The sequence below is a fragment of the Anabrus simplex genome, chromosome 9, assembly GCF_040414725.1.
Source record: "Anabrus simplex isolate iqAnaSimp1 chromosome 9, ASM4041472v1, whole genome shotgun sequence".
In the NCBI taxonomy this organism is placed as follows: Eukaryota; Metazoa; Arthropoda; class Insecta; order Orthoptera; family Tettigoniidae; genus Anabrus; species Anabrus simplex.
Window position 1 is genome coordinate 765,953 of NC_090273.1, and position 11,119 is coordinate 777,071.

Genomic DNA, 11,119 nt, shown 5'->3' on the forward strand with positions numbered 1-11,119 from the left:
AATTGAGTTTCATTTACCCCAGAAATTCTTTGTAAACCATGTTTGTGGTATTACCATCTGGAGCTAAGACTACCATGCGACATAGAACTGTACATGCTAGAAACAGTCTTCTCTCAAGTGAAAAAATAAATACAAGTTTCTATATTTTTAAAGGATTTTCCAAATACCAATTCACACATCTGTAACATATTCAGTTTTTGAGATATACATAAGTATCCCCATAAAAAGAATTCAACCACTTGATCTGTCCTTCCCCTACCCACATCTAAGTGTATTTTCCAAAAACAAAAATACATGTTTCCTTATTTTCTAAGGAGACTCCAAGTATCAATTTTTCCCCTCTGTAACATTTTCAATCTTTAAGATATGAGTATCCTCATAAAAAATATTCCAACTATTTTTCACTACTTTTCACCCACTGTTAAGTGCCCTCTCCGAACACAAAAAGGTGCAGGTTCCTGTATTTTTAAAGGACTTTCCAAATACCAAGTTTTTTGTCTCTAGCATGTTAAGTTTTTGACATATAATGTAAAATGAAATGGCGTAAGGCTTTTAGTGCCTGGAGATCCCAGGACGGGTTCGGCTCGCCAGGTGCAGGTCTTTGATTTGGCACCCGTAGGCGACCTGCGCATCGTGATGAGGCTGAAATAATGATGAAGACAACACATACACCCAGCTCCCGTGCCAGGGAAATTAACCAATGATGGTTAAAATTCCCGACCCTGCCGGGAATCAAACCCGGGACCCCGGTGACCAAAGACCACCACGCTAACCATTTATCCATGGAGCCGGACGACATATAATGTAGATATACCAGTACTCATTTTAAAAACTCACCCACTTTTCCAATTCTTTCCAGCTCCTCAATTGGATTTTCCGAAAGCAAAAAGAAATGTGTGTTTCATTGTTTTTAAAGGATATTCAAATACCAGTTTTCATGCCTGTATGTCTGTAACATGTTTGGTGTTTGAGATAAATGTATACTCATACGAATTATTTTGCTTCTACCTCACTTCTTTCCACCCCTCTCCCACCTTAAGTGGACTTTCCGAAAACGAAAAGTACGTGTTTCTTTATTTTGAAAGGAAATTCAAAATAGCAACTTTCACGTCTGTAACACCTTCAATTTTTAAGATAAAGTATCCTCATAACCGTATTTCAACTCGTTATCTACTTATTTTCAACCCCACACCCCTTCCGTCGATTTTCCGAAAAAAACAAATGTGTGTTTCTTTATTTTTAAAGGAGATTCCAAATACAAATTTTCATGTCTGTAACATCTTCAGTGTTTGAGATATAATTGTACTCATGAAAGTAACTCGACTCCTTTTTCACCCCCCTTCCTACCCGTTAAGTTGTTTCCTCCTCCTCAGAAGTGCGTGCTTCTTTATTTTAAAAAGAGATTCCAAATACCAATGTTCACGTCTTTAACATTCTTAGCTGAAATGAAATGGCGTACGGCTTTTAGTGCCGGGAGATCCTAGGACGGGTTCAGCTCGCCAGGTGCCAGTCCTTTGATTTGACGCCCATAGGTTACCTGTGTGTTGTGATGAGGATGAAATGATAATGAAGACAACACATTCACCCAGCCCCCATGCCAGGGAAATTAACCAATGATGGTTAAAATTCCCGACCCTGCCGGGAATCGAACCGGGACCCCTGTGACCAAAGGCCAGCACGCTAACCATTTAGCCATGGAGCCGGACAACATTTTTAATTTTTTGAGATATAAGTATCCTATTAAATTAATAAATTTCATTGTTTGTCCGTATCGAACCAAGATTACAACTTTTTATTATAATTTGGATCCACCTTATTCAATACATAAAATCTGTTGTTCAGATGAAATTACAACAGATATTTCAATCAGAACTAGTTTCGACGCCCCTTTGCGTCATCATCAGCTGATATAGGTTCTTGGAAAAATTGGCAATCACATAAGTTTATCTACGTCAAATTGAACACAATTTAAGACCATATTAACAACCTAAAACTGTGTAATGATTATGATGTCTCAAAGTCCATATTTTCTACAAGTCCGAGACTTGCAAGTCATAAATCTTAAATAAAAACATATGCAAACAGTTTTGCTCACTAATAAAATAACGTGGATTTAAAAGAACAACAACTTAAAAATAAAATAGTCTTGAAGAAACATTAGCTTAATTTATCACACTTCTTAAAACGTGACGTAGGATCGTATTAAAAATACTTCAATTAAAATCTTCAGAGTCGCTTTAATGGAGCAATCCTAGTGAGGTGGAAACGAGCAATCAGTCCTTTAAGATGTTAACAAGTACAACGTTCCCAGTTCAATGCGGACCTGAAATAATAGGAATGTAATAAACTATCACTTAACTGAAGAGGCAATATATAAAATTATGTCTTATAACATAAACTTTTTTACGTGACTCACCTCAGAAGACCGCTGTCCGTGCGAAGCACAATGAAGCCTAGCGAGCAGTGTTATGATAGTAATCAAGTGTCCAAGGTTGGTCGCGGCTGAAGGGGGGAAATAGGGGAAAGTGGGAGGAGCAACTCAGGAGCGGCAACCTGTTGGAGCTCCGGAGGGCGTGGTCGTAAAAAGCAACTAGTAAAGCTATTACTCATAATATGAAACACCGTCCTATTGACCGGGATATGTATATTTTTTTAAAAACTCAATAAGGAAATCAAAAAAGAATATTTGATTTTTCAGAAATTTAATTTAAATTAAGGTTTGGATTAAAATACTGATCCAGGTGTATATAGCAACCCTCTGTAACATCCAGCATACTTCCTTTTCCTAAGCTCTCCAAGATCTCAATGTCCTGTTCTATAGATGTGAATTTATGCTTTAGATCATGTACATGCTGGCCTACTGTGGAAAATCTGTTATATTTTATGGCATTAGTATGTTCCACGTATCTAATTTTAAAACTTCGTCCTGTTTGACCTAGATAAGTGCACCCACAGTCGTTACATTTAAATCTATACACATCCGATTTGGAATATGGGTTCGATCTATTAACTGAGGCTGAATTGTGCAATACAACTGTATTATTATTATCAGTACGAAACGAAACGAAACCTTAGTTTCTTGAAAATATTAGTAAACTTATATATATCCTTATTATAAGTAAATATTGTAAACGCTTTTTGATTAGATTTGTCTTTGGGCAAAGTGGTTTGTAAACGGTACCTGAACTTGTTGATGATACGTTCAGTAAAGCATTCACTAAAACCATTAACCTTAGCCATTGAACGGATTGTCTTGAGTTCTTTATTCAAATTAGCTTTTGTCATGGGGATCCTAAAAGCCCGTTCTACTAAACTATTGTATGTAGAGTTTTTTTGACTCTGTGGGTGTTCTGAGTCTTGTCTAATCGTGACTGCCGTTTGTGTAGGCTTTCTAAAAATTCTATAAGCAAAAGATGAATCTAATCTGTTAATTTTTAAGTCAAGAAAATTAATTGATTCATTACTTTCTGACTCCAAAGTAAATTTAATCCGTGGGTCAATGTTATTAATTACGTCTAGCCGTTGTGTCCCTAACACGTTCGTCTAAAATTACTAATGTATCGTCCAAAAATCTAGACCAAAACAGAATGTTGTCAAATTCTTTGTCGTTCTCTATTGGAGATTTATCTGGATTCTTTGGAAACATAAATGATGGATAAACTTATATGATTGCCAATTTTTCCAAGTACCTATATCAGCTGACGATGACGCAAAGAGGCGTCGAAACTAGTTCTGATTGAAATATATGTTGTAATTTCATTTAAACAACAGTTTTTATGTATTGAATAAGGTGGATCCAAATTATAATAAAAGTTGCAATATAAGTATCCTCACACAAGGAATTCAACTAATTTTTTAATTCATTCACTCCTTATGCGGATTTTTCATAGACAAAAGAACACGTGTTTCTTTACTTTGAAAGAAAATTCCAAACATAAACGTTCATGCCTCTAACATTCTCAGTTTTTGAGATATAAGCATCCTCATGAAAAGAATTTAACTCCAACTCCTTTTTCACCCCAGCCCGTTAAGTTGCTTCTCCCCCTCCCCCCCTTCAAAAATGCGTGTTACTTTATTTTTTAAGGTGATTCCAAGTGAAAATATTCACGTGTGCAACCTTGAGTTTTTGAGGTGTAAGTTTCTCCATAAAAACAATTACATTTTTTCACTTCCTTTCACCCTCCCCCTTCGGTGAATTTTCCAAAAACCAAAAAATTGTTCCTTTGTTTATAAAGGAGCTTCCAAATGCCAGTTATCACGACTGTAACATATTCAGTTTTGAGATATATGTATCCTCATAAAAAAGATTTCAACTCCTTTTTCAACGCCCTCACCCCCTCCAAGTTGACTCCCCTCCCCTTCCACAAAATGCGTATTTCTTTATTTTTAAAGGAGGTTCCAAATACTAATTTTCACGTCTGTAACATCTTTATTTTTTGAGATATAAGTATCCTCATACGAAGTATTCAACTAATTTTTCTATTAATTCACCCACCTTAAGCGGATTTTCCAAATTCCAAATGCAAGTATATTCATCTTCAGTTTTTGAGATATAAGTATCCTCATGAAATGAATTCAACTCCTTTATCACTCGACCCCCATCCGTTAAGTTGGTTTTCCCCCCACCCAAAAATGCATGTTTCCTTATTTTTAAGAGAGATTCTATTCCAAATACTTATTTCCACGTCTGTAACCTTCAGTTTTGAGATATAAGATTTTCCAGAAAAAGTATTCATTTTTTACTTCCTTTCACACTCCCCACTCAAGTGAATTTTCCAAAAACAAACAGTACCCTACTCATTTCTTTAAAAGAACTTCCAAATGCCAATTATCACTTCTGTAACATCTTCAGTTTTTGAGATATACGTATCCTCGAAAAAGGAATTAATCTCCGTTTCCATCCTCCTCCACCAAGTTGATCCCCCCCGGCAAATGCGTGTTTGCGTGTTTATTTTTAAAGCAGATTCCAAATACCAGTTTTCACGTTTTTAACATCTTTAGATTTTCTTGCTATGCATATATTCTCATACAAATAATTCAACTAATTTATCAATCCTTTCACCCCCCGCCCCTCCCCGTTAAGGGTCTTCCGAAAACCAAAGAATATGCATTTCCTTATTTTTAAAGGAGATTTCAAATACTGTACCAATTTTCATGTCTGCAACATGTTAAGTTTTTGAGATATACTGTAAATACACTAATTTTAAAAATTCACCCTCTTGTTCAGTTCCCCTTGAGGGGATTTTCCGAAAAAATATTTATGTATCTTTACTTTTACAGGAAATTCCAAATACCAGTTTTCAAATCTGTAATTTGTTACTTGTCTTAGATAATTTGCAGAAATACTCTTTTTAAAAATTCACCCCCTTTGTCACTCCTGTTCACCCTCTATTAATTGGATTATTCAAAAACACAAAAATATGTGTTTCTTTATTTTCAAAGGAGATTCCAAATTTCAATTTTCATGTCTGTAACATCTTCAGTTTTTGAGATATAAGTCTCCTCATAAAAGGTGTTCAACCTCTTTCCCCCCATTTTTCACCCCTCTTATTGGGATTTTCCTAAAACAAAAAATATGGGTTTCTTTATTTTCAAAGAAGATTCCAAATACCAATTTTTACATCTGTAAACTTTTAAGTTTTTGAGATATAATATCCCCATTTTAAATATTCAACCTCCTTTTAACCCCCTTAGCGACGGAATATCCAAAAATCTTCCCTTAGCGAGCACCTACATGTTAATATGAATGTATCCCCTAAATTTAATTTCTTTACGTCGAGTAGTTTTGGCTTGGTGATGAATCAGTCAGTCAGTCAGGACAAGTTATTTTATATATATAGATTAGGGCTCTACATGGAACTATTTGGAAATATGTTTTAATAATAAGCGGTCTTAAATTAATTTGTCACTTAAAGGGTTAAATGGTAAGAGGACTGTCTTGAGTAAGCAGAAAGTGGTATTGTATTGCCAGACTGGCATACCCAGGCAAAGTAAATCTGGGACAAGGTCGGGTGTCACCTGCACCTTAGTGCAATTGTACAGCTATATGTTCCGTAACGTAAGCACGCAGCGTAACATCTCCTAGTAAATTGGTCAGCACCGGCTCCACTCAGCGGTTGGCACTACTGGGAGGAGAAATTACAACTATCCTTATTAGTCCCTAATTTCTATAGTCTCATGAGAATCCTCGCGAGTCCTGGCAATCACCTTACATCTGATAAGCACCAGATTCATGTGCGCGGTGGGCATTGCCTGGTGGACCCACCCTGTTGCTATGAGAAGCCTCATGGTCTCAGGCCTGGCCGGGCGGTGGTCACTGCGTGAGGTGTCCACTTTACTTATTATAGCATATTTAGTACTTATAACGGTACTACTACGACCAGCATAATGAAAGAATTATTGTCGTCAAGATAGACACCAAACCAATGCCCACCACAATAGTGCAGGTCTATATGCCTACTAGTTCAACAGATGGTGAGGAAATCGAAATAATATATCAAGAGATAGAAGACTTAATACAATATGTAAAAGGTGACGAGAATCTAATTGTGATGGGAGACTGGAATGCAGTGGTAGGCCAAGGAAGAGAAGGTAGTACAGTAGGAGAATTTGGGTTGGGACAAAGGAACGAAAGAGGAAGTCGGCTGGTTGAATTCTGTACTGATCATAATTTAGTCCTTGCAATACTTGATTCAAACACCACAAACGATGGCTTTATACGTGGACGAGACCTGGAGACACTGGAAGGTATCAAATAGACTTCATTATGATTAGGCAGAGATTCAGAAATCAGGTGTTGGATTGCAAAACTTTCCCAGGAGCAGACGTGGACTCTGACCACAACTTGTTGGTCATGAAATGCCATCTGAAGTTGAAGAAATTGAAGAAAGGAAAGAATGCAAAAAGATGGGATCTAGACAAGTTGAAAGAAAAGAGTGTGAGGGAGTGTTGCAAGGAACATGTTGCACAAGGACTAAATGAAAAGGCTGAAGGAAACACTATAGAGGAAGAGAGGAGAGTCATGAAAAATGAAGTAAGTAGGGCTGCTGAAGAAATGTTAGGAAGGAAGAAATGATAACTCAGGAGATACTAGACCTGACTGATGAACGACGAAAATACAAGAATGCTAGAAATGAAGAGGGCAGAAAAGAATACAGGCGATTAAAGAATGAAGTGGACAGAAAGTGCAAGGTAGCTAAGGAAGAATGGCTGAAGGAGAAGTGCAAGGATGTTGAAGGCTGTATGGTTCTGGGAAAGGTAGATGCTGCATACAGGAAAATCAAGGAAACCTTTGGAGAAAGGAAATCTAGGTGTATGAATATTAAGAGCTCAGATGGTAAGCCACTTCTAGGGAAAGAAGACAAAGCAGAAAGATGGCAGGAACATATCCAACAGTTGTATCAAAGTAAAGATGTAGATAATTTGGTTCTGGAACATGAAGAGGCTGTTGATGCTGATGAAATGGGACACCCAATTTTGAGGTCAGAGTTTGACAGAGCTGCGAGTGACCTAAATAGGAACAAGGCACCTGGAATTGATGACACTGCCTTTGAATTATTGACTGCCTTAGGAGAAACCAGCATGGCAAGGTTACTTCATTTAGTGTGTAAGATGTATGAGACAGGAGAAGTCCCATCCGATTTTCGGAAGAATGTTGTTATACCTATTCCCAAGAAAGCCGGTGCTGACAGGTGTGAAAACTATCGCACCATTAGTTTAGTATCTCATGCCTGCAAAATTTTTTTTTTTTTTTTTTTTTTTGCTAGGGGCTTTACGTCGCACCGACACAGATAGGTCTTATGGCGACGATGGGAGAGGAAAGGCCTAGGAGTTGGAAGGAAGCGGCCGTGGCCTTAATTAAGGTACAGCCCCAGCATTTGCCTGGTGTGAAAATGGGAAACCACGGAAAACCATCTTCAGGGCTGCCGATAGTGGGATTCGAACCTACTATCTCCCGGATGCAAGCTCACAGCCGCGCGCCTCTACGCGCACGGCCAACTCGCCCGGTTGCAAAATTTTAACACTTATTATTTACAGAAGAATGGGAAAACAAGTTGAAGCCGAGTTGGAAGAAGATCAATTTGGCTTCAGAAGAAATGTAGGAACACGTGAAGCAATCCTGACTTTAGGTCTGATCTTAGAGGATTGAATCAAGAAGTACAAGCCCACGTACATGGCATTCATAGATCTAGGAAAGGCATTCGATAATGTTGATTGGACCAAGCTATTTTTGATTCTGAAGATGATACGGATCAGATTCCGAGAACGAAGAATTATCTACAATCTGTATAAAAATCAGTCTGCAGTGATAAGAATCGAGGGCTCTGAAAAAGAAGCAGCAATCCAGAAAGGAGTGAGGCAAGGCTGCAGTTTGTCCCCTCTCCTTTTCAATGTTTACATAGAACAGGCAGTAAAGGAAATCAAAGATAAATTTGGAAAGGGAATCACAGTCCAAGGAGAGGAAATCAAAACCTTGAGATTTGCCGATGATATTGTTATTTTATCTGAGACTGCAGAAGATCTCGAGAAGCTGCTGAATGGTATAGATGAAGTCTTGGGTAAGGAGTACAAGATGAAAATAAATAAGTCCAAAACAAAAGTAATGGAGTGCAGTCGAACGAAAGCAGGTGATGTAGGAAATATTAGATTAGGAAATCAAGTCTTAAAGGAAGTAGATGAATATTGTTACTTGGGTAGTAAAATAACTAACGATGGCAGAAGTAAGGAGGACATAAAATGCAGACTAGCACAAGCAAGGAAGAGCTTTCTTAAGAAAAGAAATTTGTTCACTTCAAACATTGATATTGGAATTGGAAAAATGTTTTTGAAGACTTTCTTGTATGGAAGTGAAACATGGACAATAACTAGCTCAGAAAGAAAGAGAATAGAAGCTTTTGAAATGTGGTGTTGCAGAAGAATGCTGAAGGTGAGATAGATAGATCGAATCATGAATGAAGAGATACTGAATTGAATTGGTGAGAGGAGATCGATTTGGCTAAATTTGACGAGAAGAAGAGATAGAATGGTAGACACATCTTAAGACACCCAGGACTTGTTCAGTTGGTTTTTGAAGGAAGTGTAGGTGGTAAGAACGGTAGGGGTAGACCAAGGTTTGAATATGACAAGCAGATTAGAGCAGATGTAGGATGCAATAGTTACGTAGAAATGAAAAGGTTAGCACAGGATAGGGTGGCATGAAGAGCTGCATCCATATTTGAAATAATGAGCATTGAGAAACTATCAGTAAGGACCGCCCTCATTCTCTTTAACATTAAGATAGCACCAATAGCCTGTTATGCTATCAGCAGAATATGGACGCACCTCACTATGGCCAACCTGAGGAGACTGGAAGCTGTGATAGCCGGACACGGTTAGTATATAAACTGGCAGACTCGGACTTTTTCATCAGGGAGATAATGATAAGCAATAATCTAGAATCCACCCCAGCATGTGGGGCCCACATCAAACAAAGACAGCAAAAGCTTGCAGCAACAGATCCAGACTTCTACGAAACTCCTGCAATGAACACAGATGAAGGGAAAGAGCCCAACTTTGAACTCCGACATGTCTTCACGCGGACGCAGCGCATGGCTTTCTCGACAGAATTTGACACCAACGAGGTTACCATCATGCTTCAACCCAGTGTTCCTGTACGCTCTGCGGCTTGTATTGTCCACAGTACCACTTGTCTGATTGTAAGGAGAGGAAAAATTTCCTGAATTTCTAAGCAAACTATAAAAACTTTCAAGAGACCTCATAACCATTCTTTGTTAAAAGTACACAGTGTGTTTAATAAATCTATATATTAAATAAAAAAGTGTATTAAAAGGGGTGTAAAACACCTAACAACAAATATAAAGATGTTTCAGTGGGGTTCCATTAAAGTATCAGCACACACTTTCTAAAATGAAAGTCAGCTGAAGCCTTATATTTCGGACCAGTAGGTCAAACATTGTTTTCTGCTCACACACAATTTGGAGGTTAAACTCGGCCTTGTGTGAGACAAATGACTTTTGACCATTTTGACTCGAGTCGAAACTGAAGGGGGCAGTTTAAAGATCATAATGTATAACTTATAAGGGAACATCTGAGACTACTGTGCCACACAACCAAGGCTGTACCTTCTACATCAACACACAGCAGCTGTTACAAAACAATGAAGGATGTTCCCCAATTCCTCGGCAAACTGCTTTAACTGCAAATTGTCTCACTATTGGCACTTTACAAGATCGTCGATTTTGTTACATGTTTTTTATTCTTCATCGACAATTTGACTACGAATATATGAACATTTTTTAACATATGATTTTTATATCCACAGTAACAAATAAGAACTTCATAGTATTCCTCAACTTCACAAGTTTTTATATATTATCTTAAAACTCTGCTCAACATTGTACAAACTCACTACAATTATCTGGGACCTGAATCCTAGGACATTCTTTAAATTTTAATGTGTATATATGTCATATAACCCATGTCAACCATTTTAAGTGTTTGAAGGCAGATTTCTTGTTGATTAAGTTCCTTTTGATTCATTTATTTATTGTGAACTGATGAGGATTCCAAGGGAATCAAAACCGGTTTTCATTTAATAAATGTTAAAATGTTTTATAAAGTGTTGAATGGTGGAACATCCCTGGATACAGTTGAAACACGTGGATGCGTGTCCACTTCCTGGATTTTGTCTTTGTTACGTAAGCGATTTCACAACTTTTCCAGTATCTAGAATGGGGCTAGTCAACTTCACGCGATTATGTTCCTAATCCTTACGTAGTCTATCAGGCAACACATATTCGCTACCCTTCACTCTGTCATTCAACACAGAGTACACTTCTAACATCTGACAAGCACAAACAGACTTACTGGGTTACTCAGCAATATCCCAGAGAGCAAAACTGAACTTTCTTGAGGCTAATGGCTTGCTTCTCGAAGCAATAATTAACTCTCTAAAGTTCCGGAATTCAAGGCCATTTCCCGTTTTCGCCTAAGTTTCCCCAACCTGCCTCCTGTGGCGAGGATTCTAATCTGTGCTTGAAGTCACATTTGTTTCACAAGGAATGACAAAGATTTATTTCAGGGCTGGGAAAAATGTGATCATTACTGAGTGGTAACAACG